Consider the following 21,543-nt stretch of genomic DNA (forward strand, 5'->3'; position numbering starts at 1 on the left):
CAGAAAGGTAACATTTCCTTTATCTTCTCATTGTGACGGAAATTGATAGAATAGCCCACAAAACCTCTCACACCCCATATGTGGCAGACATGATTTATATTCTGTGTTCTAGTGGTTCTCCCCTGGGCTTTAATAGGATGTGTTTTACTCCGTCTTCACCTAAGTGTGGTGTTTAGATGTTGCTTGTAATTATTAGAATTGGGAGCATTGGCTGTTGGGAGTCTGAAAGGACAGGAAACTGGAAGGAGTAGGGAGGAGTTGAGAGGCTGGGAGAAAGCTACAGAGGGTGCAGCAGCAGCTTGGTAAAGAGGTTTCCACTTTGAAAATAAAGTCCTGTTGAAGCTTGTTAGTACCTTGCCTGGTTGACACAACACGAAGTGGATCTGAATTGTAGCCTGGGGGAAAAAACACTGACAGACTTTTGAGAACACTCTCTTACAAGGCAGATCCCATAAAGGCCCTTTTCTATTACTCCAGTTTAGAAGGTCCTCCAGATCTTCTTGTATGATATTCTTGTCCTCCTCCATATTGGCAATATCTCCCAATCTTGTGTCATCTGCAAATTTTATTAGCACACTCCCACTTTTAGTGCCAAAGTCATGAATTGGTCCCAAGACCAATCCCTGAAAAACTCCACTAGTAACCTCCTTCCAGCCTGACAGTTCACCTTTCAGTACGACCTATTGTAGTCTCCCCTTCAACCAGTACCTTATCCACCTTTCAAGTCTCATATTAATCCCCATCTTCTCCAGTTTCACTCAATTTCCCATGTGGAATTGTATAAAATGCCTTACTAAAATCCAGGTAGATTAGATATTTGTCTAAAAAATCTGTTACCCTTTCAAAGAAAGATCAGGTTGTTCTGGCACAATCTATCGTTTGTAAAACCGTATTGTATTTTATCCCAATTACTTTTTAGTTCAATGTCCTTAGCTATGCTCTTTTTCAAAAATTGTTCTAAAACCTTGCATACAATTGAGGTCAAACTAACAGACCTGTAGTTTTCCCGATCACTTTTTTCCATTTCTTAAAAATAAGTACTATATTGGCAATTATCCAGTCATAGGGTATGACCCCCAAGTTTACGGATTCATTAAAAATCCCTGCTGTTGTGCTTCAAATTTCATACGTCAGTTCCTTTAATATTCTTGGGTGGAGATTATTGAGACGCTCCTTATTTGGTCTCATTAAGTTGTCTGAGTTTCACTTCCACCTGGGATGGGGAAATTTCTCCCTCCATATCCTCATTTGTCCCTGCTGTTACCCCATAGCTCCCCATTATGCTTATTAAAAGCTGAGGCAAAGTATTCTTTTAGCTGTTGGACCTTGCCTAGGTTATCTTTAATCTCCAGCCATCCTCAATGCTTAACAGTCCCACTTCTTTCCTTGTTTTCTTTTTGTTGATATGGTTATAGAACAGTGGTCCCCAAACTCTTCATGTGTCGCCCCCGCTAACCCCTGTCCAAACTCTCCCCTCCCCCTGGGAACAGACAGGGGTAAGGGGGCAGCGGCTGGGCCCAGAACCAGGAGCTGAGGCCAGGGCCACAGCTGGGGGCAGGTCTGAGGCTGAGAACAGGACCAGGAGCCAAGGCTGGGGGCAGGACCGGGGACACGGTCAGGGCTGGCAGCAGAGCCATGGCCGGGGGCAGAGCCAGCAACTGGGACCATGGCAGCAGCTGGGAGATGGTGCCACCGCTGTGGGCAGGGCTGCAGCAGAGCTGGGCGGTGCTCCCTCCCTGCCCTCCACGGGGGCTGGCCCAGGCCCTACTGCACCCCCTGAAACATCCCTCTGCACATCCGTAGAGGGGCATACCTCACAGTTTGGGACCACTGGTATAGAACCTTCTACTATTGATTTCAATTTCCTTTACAAGGTCCATCGCTGCCTGGCCTTCAACAGTTCTCACTTTTTCCTCTATGCTTTCTGACCTCTGAGAGATAGCTTTCCTTATAGATCCTTCACATTCCTTGTAGGCTTTCTGCTTTCCTCTCAGTAACTTGTTTCAGATGCTTGCTCATCCAGCTTGGCCAGCAATCCTTCCCTATGAATTTTTTCCCCTTGCCTGGGATGCAGGCTTCAGATAGCTTCTGCAACTTCAACTTAAAATAATTCCAAGCCTCCTCCACATTCAGATTTTTGAGTTCTTCAGTCCAGGCCCCTTCCCTAACTAATTCCCTTAATTTTTTTTAAGTTTGCCCTTTTGAAATGAAAGACCTGGTTGGAGACCTATTTAGTTGAAACTGAATTAGCTCATGATCATTTGAGCCAAGGCTTTCCTTTACAACCAGTTTTCTACGAGGTCCTCACTACTTATTAATCTAAACTGTCATCACCTCTTGTTGGTTTAAGAGACTATTCGGTGAAGAAAACGGTCAGGTATCACATCCAGGGATAGCTGGGCCCTACCATTATTAGTAGTGCTTGTCCTCCAACCTATATCTGGGAAGTTAAAGTCTCCCATAATCACACAATTTCCAGTAATATGTATTTCATTAAAAATATTAAAGCAGTCTTTCCATATTCAAATCAGATTCTGGGGGTCTGCAGCAAACCCTAAGCACTATCTCAGTGGAACCACTGAGAGTTTTCTTCCCCAAAGTGATTTTGACCCAAACAGATTCTGTTTTATCCATTCCGTCATTTCTAATTTCTTTCCAGTCTACCTCATTAATATACAATGCTACTCCATCACCTTTACCTTTATTTCGGTCTTTCCTGAACAGCACATACCCTTCAATACCTGTACTCCACTCGTGACTACTATTCCACCATGTTTCTCTAATCCCTATAATATCTGGTTTCACTTCCTACACTAGTAGTTTTAGTTCCTCCATGCTGTTACCCAGAATCCTTGCATTGGTATACAGACAACACCTTAGTTGTTTCTGCTTGACTTCACCTGATTAGGTACAGTCATTCCATTGCCAGTATCGTCTACCTGACTGTCACTGGCATTAGCATTATTTTTCCTTTGGACATCCATTCTCCTCCCCTCTGTTGTTCCTCTCTCCATTGTTGTATCCCCTCTTACTTGATTCCCCCCTCCACCCTCCCACACACACACACTCAATGTTAGAAACAGGCATCTCCCAACCATCTCTCCTGAATTCCTAGTTTAGAGCTTTTTTAATTAGTTGGGCTAACCTCCGTCCCAGAAGTCTATTTCCCTCCCTCGTCAGGTGGAGCCCATCTCGGGCTAGTCCTGTCACCATGCTGCTTCCTGATGTTGCAGTAGAGTATGGACTTCAAAACAACAACAAAAAACACAGGACTATCATTTCACGGAACTGCTGGCAAAGCTGAAAGATAAAAATACATTGTAGGTACATAAATAAGTTAAGATTACTATTTCATTCATTTTCTTGAGTCTTTTTTTCAAGCACACTTTTTAGCAGAAGGTGGAATATACATTGTAGGTACATAAAATAGCTCCCCTGTGGAGGCAAAGGAGAAAACGGCTCATCCGGTTTTGTTAACGTTTAGTTAAAAATGTGGTATTAGCTGACCAACTCTGACAGGCAGAGGCCAGAGTGATTACAAGTGTTGCCATGTAACAATCCCTTGAAATCAGAGTTCATAAAAGCAATAATTCCAAAGCCTTTTTTAGAACAGTCTAGAGCTGAAACAGGGTCTCCTGCTTAGTTTTAGGGAACCACAAAGTCTTGAGATAATTGGTCCCTTTTGGGGGTTCTTTATGAAAATACTTAAAAATATTCAAAAAAAAGGTCTAAATCAGAAGTAAATATTAATGCCTGTAGTTATCGTGAGTTACCACACACAGCATGAAATACAGCATGTTGCTAACAAATGAGTGAGTAGGAGGAATTTTAGAGGTAAAAGTTTGAGAAGGTTCCATTTTAACACATTTTTTCAGATTCAGGGTTTGAGGCACTCCCACCCAGCTGCTGCATTGTGGGCAAAGAAGGGTGGAAGCAGAGAGTGACTAAAATCCTACAGTATGAGAGAGTCAGCTCTTTCCAGTCTCCCCCCACAAACAACTTGGACATTTGAGATCAAATAGAAGGTGTGGAGTTTAAGTATGGGATTGTATCCAGGTTAATTTTCCAAACATCCATCCAGTTGCCATTACCTCAGAAGTCTAAGGAACTCAGCCTTTCCCTGTAATTTCACTGCAGCCCCAACAACAAACCAAATTTCTTCCCTTTGGTTTGTGCATGTATGTGCTGGCCTGGGGGAGGAAAGGAATGGAGACTGACAATAAATGGGGGAAAGCCAGCAATTAATTAAGCAAGAATATCAATTACGTAAGACTGCCATCACCCCTGCCTTGGCAACATTCTTTATCTCAGTCCTATCCTGGCTGTGCATGGCTAATGGGTCAATGCATGGGACCATCATCGACTGCCCTGCTCCCTACTTACAGTTTGTTGTCCAAGAAAGTTGGGCAGGTCCATCTCCAGCCCTAAGGGAAGAGCTGCCTAGACAGCTCTGAGGGCTCTACCACCTCCCCCAGCTGGAACCATTGCAGTATTGATTGCTGGGGAAGGAGCCTGCAAGGAGTCCTCAGCAAGCCTGCTGCTGCTGTCCAAGCCATCTCAGTGATGCCTCTGTGTCACCTGCTACCTTGAAACTGCAGCAGCCCAGCGCCATACACCCCCTCAAAGCTGCCTCAGTCAGCCCAGCCCTGTCCACTGCCTCCGTTCAGCATGGCCCACTGCCTCAAAGAAACCTCAGCTCACCGCACAGCCTTAGCTCTGTGCTGTTTCTTCAGAGATCCATCAACCCTTTCCGCTTGCTCACCCACCCCTCTGGAGCCTCTTTCTAGCTGGAGTTCTAAAGCAACTCCGGGCTGTTCCTCACCCTATTCACACACCGGTGTCAACAGCCAGCTCCCTCCCGCTACGGCTTCTGATTTTCGGTTTTAACCAACACACTGAGATTTAAAAAGGGAAATTGGAATTTAACAACATAAGGCTGGAAGGGACCTTGAGAGATCATCAAGTCCAGCCCCTTGCTGTAATGCAGGACTAAGCAAACCTCGACCATCACTGACAGGTATTTGTCCAACTTGTTCTTAAAAACCTCCAATGATGGGCGTTCAATCTGTGATTCATTATAATCCCCAGATCCTTTTCGGGAGTACTACAAGCTAGCCACTTATTCCCCATTTTGTAGGTAGGCATTTGATTTTTCCTTTGTAAGTGTAGCACTTTGCTCATCTTGATTGCACTTTATCTTGTTGATTTGAGACCTATTCTCTAATTTGTCAAGGTTGTTTTGAATTTTAAATCCTGTCCTCCAAAATGTTTGCAACTCCTCCCAATTTGATGCCATCCACACATTTTATAAGCACACTCCCTTATCCAAGCCATTAATGAAATATTGATTTGTACCGGATCCAGGGCTGACTCTGGCAAGTTCCCACTATAGACTCAATTTGACAGTGAGCCACTGATAACTATTCTTTGAGTACAGCCTTTCAACCAATTTTGATCCACCTCGTAGTAATTTCATGCAGACCACATTTCCCTAGTTTGAGTATGAGAATGTCCTATGGGACTGTGTCAAAATCCTTAGTAATCCTTACTTACAAAATCCTAAATAAAAGCAAGATATATCATCTTGACTGCTTCTCCCCCTATCCACTAGGTAACCTTTGAAAGAAGGACATGAAGTTGGTTTGGCATGATTTGCTCTTGATAAATCTGTGCTGGCTATTCCTTAAAACCTGATTATCCTGTAGGTGCTTACAAATTGATTGTTTAACGCTTTGTTCCAGTATCTTTCATATTATCAAAGTTACACTGTCTAGTTCCTTGGATCCTCTTTTCCCCTTTTAAAGAGAGTTCTCCTTTTTTTCCTCTGGGACCTCACCATCCTCTGTGAGTTCTCAAAAATAATTGCTAACGGTTCCGAGATTGCTTCAGATAGTTCCTTAAGTAGCCTAGGATGGATTTAACCTGACCCTGTTTATCAAAATATTCTTTAATCTGTTCTTTCCCTAGTTTGGTTTGTGTTCCTTCCACCTTGTTGTTAATGTTATTTGTGTTGAGTACTTGGTCACCATTAATCTTTTTAGTGAAGACTGAAGCACAATAGGTATTGAACCCCTCTATCTTCTTGACGTCAGTTATTAGATCTCATTCCTCACTAAGTAGAGGCCTATTGTTTCTTTCATGTTTCCCTTACTCCTAATGTACTTAAAGAACTTTTTCTTACTGCTTTTATATCCCTTGCTAGCATTGATTCTACTTTTTCTAGGATTCCTTTTTGATTTTCAGGTCATTAAAGAGCTCCTGATGGAGCCATATTGGCCTCTTCCTATTCCTCCTATCTTTCCTTTGCATCAGGATACTTTGCAATTATTCCTTTAATATTGTCTTCTGAAGAAACTGTGAGCTCTCTTCAACAGCTTTGTCTCTTCATATTGTCTTCCCATGGGACCTTACTGTCCAGATTTCCGCGTTTGCTAAGGCCAGCCTTTTTTTTTTTTAAGGCGACTGTCCTTATTCTGCTGTTTTCACTCCTTCTCTTCCTTAGAATCAGGACATCTACCATTTCATGATCACTTTCATCCAAACTGCCTTCCACCTTCAGATTCACAACCAATTCCTTCCTGTTGGTCAAGAATCAAGTCTAAAATGGCTGTCTCCTTGGTTACTTCCTCCACTTTCTGAAACAAAGTTATCTCCAACACATTCCAAGAAATTACTGGAAATTTTGTTTTGCTGTATTACTTTTCCAACAGATGCCTCAGTAATTAAAGTTTTCCATTACTACCAGGGCTTTGGTCAATAATCTGCTTTAGAAATGCCTCTCCACCTTCTCCTTCTGATTTGGTGTAGACCCTTACCATAACATCGCCCCTAACATCCCCCTCTCATCTTTACCCAGAGACTTTCAACTGGTCTGCCTTTCACCTCTTTCTGAACCTCAAAACAAGTGTATATATTCTTGCTGTATAATGCAACACCTCTTCCCTTTATTCCCTGCCTGCCTTTCCTAAAAAAGCTATCCTGCTTTATTCCACTATTCCAATCACAAGATTTATCCCACCAAGTCTCTGTAAAACTAATTAAGTCATAATTTAGCTTAGGTACTAATACATCCAGTTATTCCTATTTATTCCCCATACTACTTGCATTAGTGTATAGATATCTAAGATATTGAACAGATTCCCCCACTGATTTCCCTCTTGTTGCTCCTATGGCTCTACTGTAATTTTCCACATTTCTCTCCCCCTTCTACCCTCCCCCGTCACCCAAAACACCTAGCCCTCTGTTAAGGTTGCCTTTTTAATGCTTACCTGTGGGCTTTTGTCACCTGCCCCCTTTGAACCTAGTTTAAAGCTCTCCTCACTAGATTGGAGAGTCAGGGCACAAAGATGCTCTTCCCCTTCTTGGTCAGGTGGACCCCATCTTTTCTCAGCAGTGCTTCTTCCCAGAACAGCATCCCATGGTTGAGGAAGTCAAAATCCTTCTGTCAACACCATCTGCGAAACTGTGCATTCATCTCCGGGATGCACGTATCCCTGCCTGGGCCTTTAGCCTCAACAGGAAGGATGGACAGGAATTCCACCTGTGCCCGACTCCTTCACCCGCACTCTCAGAGCCCCGCAGCCACTGATGATCTGCTCAGGGTCACACCTGGCAGTATCATTAGCACTCACATGGATGACAAGCACAGAGCAGTGGTCAGAGGGAAGGTTGAGCCTCAGCAACCTTCCCATAACATCTCCATTGTGGGCTCCAGGAAGGCAGCATACCTCCCTGAGACATCATGTCAGGTTGGCGAATTAATGACTGTGTCCCTCTCACAAGGGAGTCCCCAACCAACAGAACCCTAAGCCTCCTCCTCTTGGGTGTGGTGGCAGCGAGAAGATGACACTTCCTTCAGACCTCAGCCATAGGGGTCTGCTCCTCACCTCCTGTTGCCAGTGCAGCATACTGTGATGGTTGGGGGACCTGGGTGGAGGGTGGAGCACTGTCTACTGCCTGAGGTGACCAAGAGCCACCTCCTCCCCATAGAGCAACAAGTTCTCCTTCCTCCTCTGGTGCCTCTGTAGTCATGGATAGTTGGCTAGCGTCCTCCATCCCAGATATTTCCATGTGTGTCCTGTGAATTAAGTCCTCGTGCTCCCAAACTGTGTAGATGAGCCAACTCCTCCTAGAGCTCTCTTGCCTGCTTCCTGAGGGATTCCACCAACATACACCTCTCATACCGGGTGGTCTCCAGCATGGCTTTAGTCAGCAGGGACATGCAGGCTGAAAACACCAGAAAAAACACCAGAAATGGTTACTTGATCTAAGGGCTTGTCTCCATAAAGCAATGTAACGTGGATTATGGGGTGTGATTTCTAAAGCACACTAACACGTTTCACATTAATTGGTCCATGTAGACCCTGTTGGTGCACACTAAAGGTTCCCTACTGTGCTTTAACTTAGTGCTCTTTGAAACAGTACTAAATTAAGACGCACACATTACAAAGAGATTACTCATGACAGAATATAATGTACATATATACACACACACATTATTCATTATAGTATATACAAAGAGAAAGTTCTGAAAAACCCTGATATTGTGGCAGCTACATAAAACTCAGGAACAGCTAAATATAAATCCCCCAAAATGAAATTAAGAAATGCCTCAAAACTATGAAGGGTTGTTTCTGGAGGTTTCAATGAGGTCAATAGTTCTCAGCTTTACAACAATTAGGGGTGTCATCAACTATTAACTGCTGTCAAATAAATCTCTTCATGACAAAATTTAGTGCAAAATATAAAATGAAATTCTACTTTGAAAAGTGGCTAAGTAAATACGCAACCTTCTTACTTCACAATTCTGCTCCCTTGGCTTCTTCAGAACTGCTTATTTCAGTAATAATTCCCCCCGGGCTTTTTACTCCTGTTAGCCCTAGACTGACAGCTACCACAATAAGAGACTGAACTGAATTCTAGCCCGCTTGTGTACCAACAGAACTGTTTACTAGGTTTCATTCACTCATACTTATAAAAAGACACTAACAGAACTGAATAAGGACAGGACAAGTATTACTGAGGCATAATCTGGTGACCATGGGTTGTATCTTTGCAACTCAGGGCAGAATCTGGCCTACAGATTTTTAACTGGTGATGATATACAAGACTACAGTTTAAATTTCATGTTTGCAAATTTCACCTGTGATCTGGGGTTAAGAAACAACTTCCACAGTTGAACAAATTTAGTATTCGAGCCCCACCAACTTTTGTTTTTAAGTGATGTTACAGAGTTTGTTACTGTTAGAGTCATACACTTACCCATGGTCAAAAAACAGTCACATTTACCATAGCCACCTCAACATTCAGCTACAAGACAAGTGTATTTAACATTTTCATTCAGTTGCACAGTTTTTCAGTGCTCCCTTTCCCATCACTAATTATGTTGTCTGTTAAACTACAACCTCTCAGAGGCAGGGACCTTGTCCTGTTACCTACATTTACAGCATCTAGCAAAGAGATAATGCAATTAATAATGCTGGTCTAGATCCTTGGCCATTTGCACAGTCCTGGAAGCACAAAGAATATAAAAACCTGTCCTAAAGAGCCAGCTAGGAAATACTCTTGCACAGAGAAAGAGACAACACTGCAAATGAATACAGAACATTTCTTTCTCAATCTCATAATTACACAAACTTCAAGAATAAACTATTTTAGTGCCCTAATGAGAAGAACATAAATGGAAAAAACCTCAAATTGTTTGATTCTATCAGAGAAGCTAACAATAAAGTGACAGATTGTGAAAAAAATTTGTTTAGGGCTATTTTTCAAAACCACCAGCTAATAATTGCTGCTATGGAATAAGGTAGACCAATAGCTTGAGCCCTGCTCTTCAAACAACCACATTTGGTGGTCCCTATGCTTCAAGAAGTGCACTGGGAAAGGAGAAAGGGAATTAATTACCTGATATCACCATGCAGCCACCACCTGCTGCTCCACACAGTATACATGTCACCACTGGAAAGGAAGAACACCTGGCAGGCCGGGATAATGGCACTTTCCCTCTGAAAGCAGCAGAATATCTATGGAATTTTTAAGTGCAAGTTTATACGAATCCACCCAGCATTTAACATCGCCTGCTACATTCTCTGTGATCCCACTGGAAGGGTTATAATGAGCAGACACATAAAGAGAAGGGAATAGTGGGTATAGGAGCTACAAAGTAAGAGAGACACATAGGTTATGCGTAAAAGACCCAAGGTTTGGCTCATCTGCTCTACTTCTGATGGATCCACAGGGCCTAGGCAATGTGTTCTTGGTACCCTTCCCTTTTCTGCACTTCTCTTGATCTCAACAGACGTAGCTGGGAGGACATGTCACAACTGTAGCTGCTCAAGAGCTATGCAATTTTTCAGGTTGTTGTTCAATTTCCATCTGTTTTTATGTGGCAAGGGGCTAATTATTGCATTTCACAACTGGACATACCAACGATTATCTTTTTTCTTAACATCCCAGTTGCCTAATCTGGGAATACTGCCCTCCATAGTTCTAAACTCTGATTTGCTAGGCAGAAAGACTAAGACTTTCCAGAACACATCAATAGCAAAGAGATACTGTACATTATAACTTCAACTCGGGCAGAGAACTCTGGTGAAACGGCTGTAACGTGTTCCCACTCAAAGTGATTGTTTTTGTTGCCTTGGTTTCCATTGGCAAGTTAAGATTACTATTTCGTGCCTTGTCTTGAGCTTTTTTTCTAACAGACTTTTTAGCAGAAGGTTCAATACCAGCTAAATATTCTTGCATCAGAATCCATCCTGACGTATTTAGTTTTTGAAGAGTTAATGGAACATATCATATTCTCATGAACTATTAACTGACAATATACAAAAGCATCCATATGCATCTATTTTATCAACTATTTGGTGTGACTACTATAACTCACAATGTGATTTAAAGATTTGCCATGAAAACTGCAAAGTTACGGTGGTTTTAAATTACTCTTTAGAGGTCTGAAAATGAGAGTATATACAAACAAGCAAATTACTAACTTTGCTTGGTTTCTAGGTGACTTTGTAATCCAAGTGCTACTGTACAGCAACAAGTCACATTGAGCATTTAATCTTCCAGGTTTTTGACCTAATTCTGACCTCCCTTACACCAGTGTAATTTCACGTATTACAACCAGCATGAGATCAGAATCAGACCCAGAATCTCTACCTTGTCTGCACTAGGCTTTTTCTTCTTAAGACTTCATAGAGTTGATTCTATTGTGGCATCAGTGTTAGACTCTGGGGGGATGAGAGTTTAAACCAGACAACAGCTGCTATAGCCATTGTAACCATCCTGTCATCTGGATCCACCCTGGGTCAATTAGATAATAGAATGGAAAAGGCACCAGTGACCGGTCTACACTATCTGATCTGCTGTTCCTACCACTAGTGGAAATAACTATGGGAAATATAAAGAGAAATCTAGCATAGATGGAGCCTCTTTTTTTGAAAACTGGGGCTGGGAGAAACCAGAGACAAAGAAGGTATGGTGAAGCAGTCAAAGGTTTGTTCTAAGGACTGTATTTCCAATGTAAGAAAATTCTTATTCTAGCTAGAAAAACAAACAAACATATTTCAAGTTCTATAATATTTCACTATCCAGATGCTATGAAAGTGTAAAAACTCCTGTTTATATTGCATGTAGATTTATATGCTGCATTCAGACTGCAGCAGGTTGAGTAGCTCCTCCTCCCCCAAAATTAATATAATACACATGGAAAAGAAACCTTTGCTGGAGTTCAACATAATACTGGGACTTGCTCTTACAAGTTTAGCATGTATTGATTCCAGTCTGTCAACCAGTCATCCTACCTCCCACTGAAGTTGAACTTCTGAGGCTGCTGTTACCGTTTAGAGCTGCACCAGTTCTCTGAATGCCCAGCTCTGGAACATGGTGCTGGGTGCAGCTGACACCAGCTCACACACACAGGCAATGTCTTCTGTACAGATAATCCTACTGAAGGAACCAACCAGGGAAAGGGAGAGCAAAGTACTCTGAGGAATGCATCTCTTACTCTCCATAATCTTCCGAGTTATGGGTTCTGGGTTTTCCATCTCTAAATAGACAGCTGAGTAAGGCCTGTATAATAGCAATGGAAACACCACTACTGATATGAGTATCTACCAATGAATATAGATCTTTTCTAGATAAAGAGATTTTGTAGGAACAGAGGGCTCTGCTTCACACCACTTTGATAATTTTCCCTCTATCAACACACACAAACAAGCGAAGGAGGCAACAGGTTCTCTTTTCCTCAATAAACTCAAGTAACTTACTTTTCTTTTTGGCCTGGCACAGAACCTGATCTAGAGTCCATTGAAGTCCATGAATGGGCTCCAGGGGAGTTTAGATGAAGGCTGTATAGAAGTAGGGACTTGGAGCTGCTTACTTCTCACCTAGCATTAATGAAACTCTTGCAAGCTGCAAATCCCCAGTTCCGCGGGTCAACTGTGTTGAGAATCAGGGCTAGTAAAGCTGGAAAAGCAGAAAAGTTATTTATGTGAACTCTCATGCTGCGCTTTGGCAAATTCTCAACATGCAGCTACAGAAAACTATTCTTTTGTTTTCTGACTCCAACGGTGATATAAGCTGACATCTGAATAGGGCAGCATAATAGAAAGCCAACATCCATGGTGTCTTATGACCTCATATGTGCACATTCTTCTACTTCAGAGTGAAATAATGCCCTCAAATCCTCAACTGTTATCAATAAATTTGCATTGAAGGTGGAAGGTAGTGTCTGATCCTTAGCCTCACTTACGGTACACTATTTGGATTGCTGTAGCATCCTTTTAGAGTTCTGTCAGGAAAACTTGTTGGTAGGATCAGTTTACTCCTATCACACAAAAAAAAATCAATCTTTTCTTCTGAACAGTGTATTCTACTTAAAACTAAAAACCAGCCATTCTACTTATATTAAAGAAATGCAGAGCCATTAGTTTGAGAGAGTCACACACGCAACGTGTATTGGAAAGTGACACATTATAACACAGATTTCTAATAAAATTCTAGCATCCACCTAGATTAGCTTCATTAGTTGCACAGCAAACATTTTATATAAACATTTCTGTCCTGTTTAAGGCTAGAAAATTTGCTTCACTTCTGTATATTCCATTTCTTTTCAAGTTGCTGCAGGACCATGGGGACAGATATATGCTAGGAATCCCAGCAACAGAATAAGGAGCTGTGACAGACATGGCTGTGGACATTATAGAGCTCCGAGGTGGTATGCTGAGAGCCCTTTTTTTTTTTTGTGAGGAACGGGATGTTTTGTTTGTTCATTGCTGTTGCTAAAATAATGAAATGTTGACTAAGAACAAAAACTTCTGAGTTTAGCCAACATTTATAGCACTCAGGGCTCGTGAAGTGTGTCAGAAGGACACCACTGCTAAACAATTCGCTGAACATGAACCATGGCAACATCCTTCCAATGTGCATTAATCCCTAATATGATAGAATCACACGGAGAATGGGAGAACTCTGATTAAGAATGGAGAGAGATTTGCAATTATTACAACTGGACTGGAACCTCAAACCCTTCTATCTCCATTGCAGAAAATACAAATCCGAAACACAACTAAGCTAACAATGGTAGTCATAGCCCCTGTGTTGCTTTAATAATCTACATCAGAGGTTCTCAAACTGAGCTGCACTCAGGTGGTCCACGGATAGTTCCCTCTAAGGTGCGTGCCTGGGCAGCTACACACAAGAGAATGAAGGGTCACCCACCTAATTAGTGGAGTCACACAGGCGTGGCTCCACTAATTAGGTGCCTGGATCCTGGAGAAGACGCACATTTAAGGTGAGATGCTGGGCTTGAGGTGAATATGGGGCAGGTGGGAGGGGGCAGTGGGGTGAGAAGAGGAGGTGGGGGGGAATTTGGGACATGCAGGGCTGTGGCGGCCAGAGAAAGAGGCGACTTTCTCCAGCTCCAGGGCTGCGGCTGCCGGGGAGAGATGATCCTCCTTCCCAGCCTCAGATCTCTGGTTGCTGCGGTGGGGGAGGGAGGGAGAGACCCCACTCCTTCCCAGCCCCAGCTCAGGGGCTGCCATGGCAGGGGAGAGAGGGCACATCCATCGCATTAGAAAGGTAAGACTACTGATATTAAAATATGAGTTGTGCGCTTTTATTTGTAGAACAAAAAAACCCAATTATTATTAAGGTGTTTTTTTAAATATAGTGCTTTTCTCCAAAGCACTTTACAATAGTTAGCTAACGGTACAAACAAAATTTGGAAAGATCATTAAGTGGTCCGCCGAGACCCTCAGCAATTTTCAAGTGATCCGCGAAAAAAAGAAACATTGAGAACTGCTGATCTACATGGTGTATCCAGTATCAGGCTTTAAGGCTAATGAATACATAAATCAGCATTGTCACATTACTTGCACATTTACACATTTTCAGACTTGGAGGAAGAAAGCACCTGGGGATGGACGTAATATGCAGAGACAGATCAACAGTGTATGCACCTTTTAGTGGCATAATTGGGGGACCAGTTAACTCTTATAGAAAGAATAATGCTATTAATAATGGCCTCTTCCTCCGTGGATCAGGTAACTGAAGCTATCATATCTAAATCTTTGATCATCTTTAAATATTAGTCATTAAATACATTCACCTTCCATTCTTAACCAACTGGAGAGCTATGAAAGAAGCACAATCTAAACGAATTTAAGCAAAACAACTGTATTGAGTAGGCCAAGGCTTGTGTTTCACTTAAAAGGGTCTGGTCCTGTATTAAAATCCAAGTACAATTCATTCACCCTTAAAAACATAACAGGCCACGTTCTCCATCAACAGGACCAGCAAAATACTCCTTTTCCTCCATAGCTCTCCACCCACTTAAATAATGGGAGAACAATGAGGATCTAAAGCAGGGATCTCAAATTCAAATCACCACAAGGGCCACGTGAGGACTAGTACATTGGCCCGAGGGCCGCATCACTGACACCTTTTCATATAAAGGTACAAAAGCCCCCCACTGCCTCAGCCCCACCCGCCCCACCCCTTCGGCCCTGCCTCACCTCTTCCCACCCCTTCCCCGCCCCCATTCCAACCCCTTCGCCGAAGTCCCCACCCCAACTCCATCCCCTCCCTCCTCCTATTCCAACCCCTTCCCCAAATCCCTGCCCCTCCTCTTCTCTGCCTCCTCCCCTGAGTGCGCGGCTCCCTGCTCCTCCCCACTCTCTCCTGGACAGTGCTGAGCACCACCAAACAGCTGTTTGGTGGCAGGAAGCGCCTGGAGGTAGGCAGAGGAGCGGGGACGTGGTGCGCTGGCGGGGGAAGGGGGACAGCAGGTGAGGGGAACTTGGCAGCCACAGGAAATGACTCCGGGGGGTTGGAGGGGGGTGCGGGGAGCTTGGTGGGCTGTAGCAAATAACTCCATGGGCCGTGTGTTTGAGACCCCTGATCTAAAGTGAGGAAACCACAGAGGAAAAAATAGCACAGGGGGAGGAGCATGAAAACATGAAGCTTGAAATATACTGTAGTTTGGGTCCATAAGAAAAAAATCTTCACCTTTTCTCCCTCCTCAAATTGCCCCGCTAATCCCAATTTCATGAATGCTGTTGGCCAGACTGCAGTAGTGCTGCCAGCACCCATGGCAGTATGAGACTGGAAGACAATCCTCAAATTGCCATAGTACAACCAGCCAAGGAGATCAGATGATGATAAACTTTGATGTTTTCTTTACCCTCCCTAAATCTTTTTGTTTTTCCTCTGCTCCCCTCAAAGTTTCTGCACATATATGTTCTACATCAGGCTGGTTACATACAGAGTTTGGATCAAGAAGGGGCAAAAACTTGGAGTAATGCTGCCAATGCAAAGTGTATATCCTGGTATGATATCTCATGTAAACCCCTCTCACAATTTATAAAACGGAAATGTACATTAAATGGAAATGTACAAAATCCCAAATAAAATTACTTCCCCACCTCCCCAGACAGGCTACATTACAAAAGTATAGTGCATGGGAAACAAAAAGATGTTTTAGACATACAGCAAAATAGAAATGTATATGTCAGTCACAGTAGCCATGTGTCTATCAGTTTGGCATGCTGGTGCTTATGTCACTATAATCTCATGCTCTGCAATAAACTATGCCAGAAATACCAACCTGTCCATTGCAACCTTTTTTGATATGAATACTTGTTTTAATGTTATATCTTTGTCTAATACCTAAACTACAATTGCTTCATTATATGCACGGACTTTTGGTATGAGCTCTTTAAGAAGAGAAGTGCTCTCTCTTTTTGCATTTCTAAATGAGTCCAGGTAATAAGAGAAGCAGGACAACCTCTTTATTCCGTTGAAAGGCAGAGAGATTTGTAGAGTCTAAGGGAACAGTTTATCCATCATGCGAACAAAAAGATAATATTTCTATTATCTTTTCATTGTAACTGAAGTTTATAGAGAAGCCCAGAAAAATCACTTACACCCCAAGCCAGGCAGTCAGGATTTATATCCTGTGTGTTCTAGTGGTTCTCCCCTGTGCTTTAAAAGGTTGCATTTTCCTTCGCCTAATTAGATCAAGGCTAGGTCAGGTATGTCTCCACATGCTGCAATTACACTCACAGTCTCCTCACCTTCCCTTCACTCCACATCTGGTCATCCCACCTCTCCTCTCCTGCCCTGTCCCACTCAGCCCCCTCCCTTTCCCTTTAGCTGACCCCTTCCTAAGTAATCCCCCGCCTACACACACCAATACCACATCAACAACAGGTTCTCTGACTTCTTTCCCAGGCTACAAGCAGCTTCTGTCAAACTGCCATGTGTTTCTTTCATTTCTTCTGCTCTAGAGAAGCAATAACCACCTCTTGCATTGAGTAGCTCAGCAAAGATTAGAGAAAGTGCTCTCACACATGCTTTTCTACTTGTCATCATCAATCTCAAAGCACCTGAGCCTTCTTTGTGCATTCATTATCTCCATTGCACAGATAGGGGACACGCAGCCTGGAATGGCAAAGTGATTTTCCCAAGCTAACAGATGGAGCCGTTTACAATCAATATTTGCATCAGAATAGGGCTTTGTCTTTTGATGATACTTCCCTGAGAACAACAGTAAAACCAATAAAGCCAAACACTTACAATTCCAAAACAAATTATAGCTTCAAAGTGACTTGTGACCAAATCTAGAGGCTGGAAAACTGATCAACTAGGGAAGACTACTGGTTCTTAGTGAAAACCACAATACAAGCAATTGGTGTAACTATCCAAGCTTTTTGAACACAGCTTATTTAGTCCTATATTGGAGTTAAATTTCATTTAGTTTCGTTTTATTTTTGTTGGGTTTTGAGTTTTATTTTTTCTTATTGTTTCTCCTTTTGTATTTTATCATTCTAATAAATCCTAATATAGGAAACAGAAATCACTAAATCTTGTTCTAGTAGCTGTACACATGGTTAGATATTGAGCCCTAATTATTTTTTTAAATTCAACCAATTCACTTTTAAAGGTACAGAATTGAAAATTTACCCTGTGTGATCTGTGCTTGGGTGCAATGAATCCTTCTATAAAATCTATTGCTAAAGATAACAAGCTTCCTATTGAGTAACTGCTCAAGACAGAAGCAGCCTTCACAAAACCCCTTTTCATGGGAATCACCTTTTTTAAAATTCTTAAACCAGATTAGGAAAGCATTGAATACAGCTCAGAGGAAAAGTGGTGCTCAGAATCAGTTTCTGTGCCACACTAAACACATTTGACTTACTATCATGAGGTAAAAATCAATACACGCTTCAAAATGTTTAAATCTCCACAGAAGATGTCATTTGTTAAATAACCTCACAAGCACTAGAGGCTTGTTACTAGGGTATCAAATCAAATACCTTCAGTGAAGTGGATGTGTAGGTCTTGGAAGTCATGTTGCATCTAGTAAAGAATCAGGTAAACTCTTAGAATGGCTGTGAACTCTTATGAACTGGCCAGATCCTCAGGTGCTGTAAATTGGTGTTGATCTACTGACTATCCACATATGTAAAGAAGGATCTCAAAAAAAATTCTCCTCGGGGCTGAAATCAAACCAGCAGGCTGGCATTCTAGTCACATTACGTTGTGTAGATTGGCTGGTGTGACTTTGATGAGCTATGTCAGGGGTTGGCAACCTATGGCACGCGTGCACGCTGCTGTCTGCCGGGGACAGCAACGTGCCATTAAAAATCCGGCCCGGCCCGGCCCGGCCCACTCTTCTCCGCCCACCATTCTCTCCTTGCAGGGCAGGCAAGCTTCCCCCTGCCCCCGCCTCTTTCCCGAGCCTGCAGGGTTCCTGCCCCTCCTCCTCTCCCTCCCTGCGGCCAATCAGCTGACGGCCCTTGCTACAGAGGGGGAAAGGGAAAAGCGGAGCCGCAGCGCGCTCTCTGCTCCGGGGACCTTAGGGAAGGGGGTGGAATCGGCGTGTCCCCTCCAGCCCCCTGCCGTGAGCCGCTCAGGGCAGAGGGCTGGGAGCACCCCCACGACCCCTGCCCGCACCCCCAGCCCTCTGCCCCGACCCCTCCTCACACACACCTGCACCCCCCCACACCCCAGCCCCGTGCCTGACCCCTGCACCCCCCCCACAAACCCAGTCCTGACTCTTGCACCCCCCACACACCCCATGCCCTGATTCTTGCACCCCCCACATCCCCACCCCCACCACCAAATGAGAGCTCCTGCACACATACACCCATATTCCCACCTGCACCCCTTGCACCAAATGGGAGCTGCCTAGGTAAGCGCTCCACACCCAAACCTCCTGCCCCAACCCTGAGCCCCCTCCCTCATTCTAGCTCCTGGCCAGACCCTGCACCCCCAGACCTGTTCTCAGTGCACTCCCACCCTCATCTCAGTGCAGAGAGAGGAAGAGAATGGGCCAGAACCAGGGAGAAAGTAGGTATCTACTCTATGTGGACAGGGCCGGGACCCCAGACCAGCAGCGGGCTGAGCGGGTCTGGCAGCCGGGACCCTGACTGGCAGGAACTGGCGGACGGAACCCCAGACCGGCAGCGGGCCACTCAGCCCGCTGCCGATCTGGGGTTCTGGCTGCCGGCCCCTTGCCAGCCGGGGTCCCGGCCACAGGCCCCACTCAGCCCGCTGCCGGACTAGGTAAACGGAACCCCAGGCCGGCAGCGGGCTGAGCAGGCTGGCGGTGTAAGATCAGCATTTTAATTTAATTTTAAATGAAGCTTCTTAAACATTTTGAAAACCTTGTTTACATACGACAATAGTTTAGTTATATAATATATAGACTTACAGAGAGAGACCTTCTAAAAAACGTTAAAATGTAGTATTGGCACACGAAACCTTAAATTAAAGTGAATAAATGAAGACTCGACACACCACTTCTAAAAGGTTGCCGACCCCTGAGCTATGCTAATATAGACCAGCTGAATGTCTAGCCTATAACTAATAAAACTGTGCCAGTCAGCGTGCATGCTTTACATGCTCCTCTTCTACTTCTTTTATTTATGATAAGCTAACGTCATTACACCATCTCACTACCCCACTGCCCTCTTTGGTGGTCTCTAAGATAAAATAGACAGACCATATTTTGCGCTTCATTGCCAATGAAGTCAAACTAGACCATTTAGTGAAACTTTATTGATATTCTGCCAGTTTAGTTTCATGCGGATAACCCACACACCTTCTGGGTGTGGTGTTCTGTCCCATCTAGTGGCACCGAGACCACTTAGCTAAGGCTGTAGAGCAGACTCATTAATCTCTCTCTTAGAGCCGTAGGGTTTTTAGTGCACGTAGTAGAAGCTCATGCACTAAGCTCCAGAGGTCCCAGGTTCAATCCTGCCCGCCAACAACTGGGTCTGTCGGTGTTAGACCTAATAAAAAATATCCTGTCTGTGTTTCTTTAAAAATGTTGTGGCTTCAAGTATATGTAATTTTCCCTCAGCTATGAATGACAATTGGTCTCGGAAAAGAAAACAAAGAGACAACACTGCAAATGAATACAGCACATTTCTTTCTTAATACCACAACTACGAAAGCCCAATAACAATCTATTTTATTGCCCTAGTAACATGAATGCAAATGAAAAAGAGAAGCTAACAATAAAGTGACAGGCTGAAAAAAAATGATTTAGGGCTAGTTTTTGAAAACCAAAAGCAGATGGCTGCTGCCATGGAACAACATAGAACAATAGCTTGAGCCCTGCTCTTCCAACAACCACATAGAGGTGATCCCTAGGCTCCAAGCACTGCACTGGAAAGAGGAAATATAATTAATTACCTGATATCACCAGGCAGCCACCACCTGCTGCTCCACACAGTATGCATGTCAGTGCCAATGCACCACTGGAAAGGAAGAACACCTGGCAGCCTGGGATAATGGCACTTTCCCTCTGAAAGCAGCAGAATATCTAGGGACTTTTTAAGTGCAAGTTTATACTAATCCACCCAGCATTTAACTTTGCCTGCTACATTCTCTGTGATCCCATTGGAAGGGTTATAATGAGCACACACATCAAGGGAAGGCAATAGTGGGTATAGGAGCAGCAAAGCAAGAGAGACATATGAGATTGTGCATGGGTTGTGCATAAAAGACCCAGGATATTTTATTGGGTGTGAGTCATCTGCTCTATTTCTTGCAGATCCTCAGGGCTTAGGCACTATATTCTTGGTACCCTTCCCTTTTTTGCACTTTTTTTAATCTTATCTGTTGTAGTTGGGAGGACATGTCGCAAATGCAGATGCTCAAGAGCTGTGCAATTTTTCAGGCCCTTGTTCCAGCTCCGTCTGTTTTTCATGTTGCAAGGGGCTTATTATTGCATTTTCCTTTCACAACTGGTCATATCAACAGTTGTATTTTCTCTTAACATCTCAGTTTCTTAATTTGAGAATTGCTTTACATAGTTTCAAAGCTCAACTCATGTGTGAATGGGTAGGCAGACAGATTAAACCTTTCTAGAACACAAATAGCAAAAGACACAGCGTACATTATAATGCTGATTTTAAGAGAGATTTCTGGTAAAACAGCTGCAAAATGTTCACACACATACTTACTGTTTTTTGGCTAGGTTCCCATTGGTAAGTTAAGATCACTATTTCATGTATTTTCATGAGGGTTTAACAGACTTTTTAGCAGAAGCTTGAATATCAGCTAAATATTCTTGCAGCAAAATCCATCCTGATATATTTAGTTTATGAAGAGTTAATGTAAAACACAATATTTTAAAAGACCTATTAACTGACAAAACATAAAGCATCCATGTGCATATATTTTATCAACTATTTGGCATGATTAAATATTTTTTGAATATATTATGTTCATTGTGCTGCATACTTTCATTGTGCTTGTTTAAAGAAATGCCATGAGAATTGCAAAGTTAAGGTTGTTCTAAATTACTCTTAATAGGTCTGAAAACTAGAGTATATACAGCCAGCCAAGTCATTAGCTTTGCATCTAGAGGATAACTTGGGGTGGGGTGGGTGTGGGCGTTGTCTGTGTACTGAGAGGGATATTTGGGCTCAGTCCCTGAAAGTATAATCTAAAGAGGTTAACAAAGTTCCAAATGAAGCCATTTTAAATCAGTATTGGGAAACAATAGAGCCTCGTCTTCTGCTTATC

Source organism: Caretta caretta, chromosome 8 (assembly GCF_965140235.1).
Source record: "Caretta caretta isolate rCarCar2 chromosome 8, rCarCar1.hap1, whole genome shotgun sequence".
In the NCBI taxonomy this organism is placed as follows: domain Eukaryota; kingdom Metazoa; phylum Chordata; order Testudines; family Cheloniidae; genus Caretta; species Caretta caretta.